The 2,157-nt window shown below is 39.7% G+C and overlaps 1 non-coding gene across 1 annotated transcript; it reads right to left on the reverse strand.

Moving 5' to 3' along the window:
* Positions 1 to 240: 240 nt before the first annotated feature.
* Positions 241 to 347, reverse strand: LOC143383901 (U6 spliceosomal RNA). Its single transcript, XR_013089210.1, has one exon. It is a non-coding gene; the product is annotated as a U6 spliceosomal RNA (small nuclear RNA).
* Positions 348 to 2,157: the final 1,810 nt, after the last annotated feature.

The raw sequence follows: 2,157 nt of genomic DNA on the forward strand, positions 1-2,157 counted from the left end.
AAAAAAAAAAAGAAAGAAAAGAAAAAGAAAAAAGAAAAGAAAAGAAAGAAAGAAAAGAAAAAGAAAAAAAGAAAAGAAAAGAAAAAGAAAAAAAGAAAAGAAAAGAAAGAAAGAAAGAGAGAGAGAGAGAAGTATGCCAGGTACAAAAAGATAAACATTGAATGATCTCCAAAATTGAATTAAGGGAAGCAGAGAGTAGACTTATAATTGTCAGGGCTGTGGGGACAGGGAAGATGTTGGTCAGTTAATATTACTATTTTAAATATGCATGTCATCCTTGCACAGGGGACATGCTAATCTTCTTTATATGGTTCCAATCTTGGTATATGTGCTGCCTAAGTGAGCACAGTCACTTATTATATAACTGTTTTAGTTAGTCAGGAAAAAAAAGTTTTGGCAAGGGCTGGGCTTGTGGCTCAGCGGTACAGCACTCGCCTAGCACTCGCGAAGCCCTGGGTTCGATCCTCAGCACGGTTCCATCCTCAGCACCACATACAAACAAAGATGTTGTGTCCACTGAGAACTGAAAAAAAATAAATAAATATTAAAATTCTCTCTCTCTTTAAAAAGAAAAAAAAAGTTTCAGAGCTTTAATGTACAACATGGTGACTATATGTAGGCAAGTGTTCTTTCCTTGAGCCAAAATGTTTTACTTGTTTTTTTTTTTTTTCTTTCGGGGCTAGGGATCAGCACAGGGCTTCCTAGTTGGTTTTTATTTATTTATTTTTTTGTTTCCTGTTTAAACAGAGTCTTCTAAATTGCTGAGGTTGTCCTCGAACTTTGGTCTTCCAAAGGGATTACAGGTCTGTGCCACTACACCCAGCTCTTTTTCTTTCCTTAGTGCTGGAGATTAAACCCAGGGCTCTGTGCATGCTAGGCAAATCCTCTACCACTGCACCCTATCACCAATCGACTAAAGTTCACACTGTTTCCTCTACTTGAAATTTGCTGAGAGTAGTCTTAAATATTCTCACTGGGAAAAAAACTAAGTATGTGAAATGGTGGATCTTGTCCATTAGCTTGATTTAGAAATCGTTTCACAATGTATAGATAAAGTAAAATGTCATACTGTAACTTGGTGCAGTGGCACACATCTGTAATCCCAGCTTCTGGGGAGGCTGAGGCAGGAGGATCATTTGAACCCAAGAGTTTGAGGCCAGCTTGGGCACAAAGCAAGATCACATCTAAGGGATGAGATGTAACTCAGTGGTAGAGCATTTCCCTAGCATTCATAAAGCCCAGGAATTGATCCCCAGTACCTCTGTCCCCTTCAAAAAGAAATGGTTTTAGCTGAGTGTGGTGGCACTCAGGCTGAGGCAGGAGAATCAAAAGCCTAAAGCCAGCCTGCGCAATTTAGGGACACTTTCTCAAAATAAGCACGAAACAGAGCTCCAGTAGTAGACTGCTCCTGAGTTCAACCCCCAGTACCCTACCTACCACACACACACACACACACACACACACACAAACACATTTTTATAGTACTTGGGATTGAACCCAGAGTTTTGTGAATGCTAGGCAAGTGTTCTTTTAGAGAGCTACGTCCCAACCATTTTTAAAATTTTTACTTATTTATTGTTTTGTTTTGTGGTGCAGGGTATTGAACCCAGGACCTTTGGGTTCTAGGCAAGCTCTCTACCACTGACCTACATCCCCAGCCTTAAATTTTATTTTCATTTATTACTTGGAATTGAACCAGAAGTACTTCACCATGGAGCTACATTCCCAGTCCTTTTTATTTTTATTTTTTTGAGATAGGGTCTTGCTAAATTGCTGAGGTTGGCCTTGAACTTGAGATCCTGCTGCCTCAGTCTTCCAACTCTTGAATTATAGGCATGTGCCACCATGACCAGCTAAATATATACTTTTTTTGTGTGTGTGTGCCAAGGATTGAACCCAGTGGCATTCTACCACTAAGCAACATCCCCAGCTCTTTTTTTGTATTTTATTTAGAGATGATCTGGCTGAGTTTCTTAGGGCCTCACCAAATTGCTGAGGCTGGCTTTGAACTCACAATCCTCCTGCCTCAGCCTCCTGAGTTGAGAGGATTAGGGTTGTGCACCACTGGACCTGGTTACAATTTTTATTTACCAATTATACCTCAATAAGGCTGGAAAAAAAACTTTTAATTAGTTAGGTGCTAAGAATTAGCTCAGT

This window comes from Callospermophilus lateralis, chromosome 1 (assembly GCF_048772815.1).
Source record: "Callospermophilus lateralis isolate mCalLat2 chromosome 1, mCalLat2.hap1, whole genome shotgun sequence".
In the NCBI taxonomy this organism is placed as follows: domain Eukaryota; kingdom Metazoa; phylum Chordata; class Mammalia; order Rodentia; family Sciuridae; genus Callospermophilus; species Callospermophilus lateralis.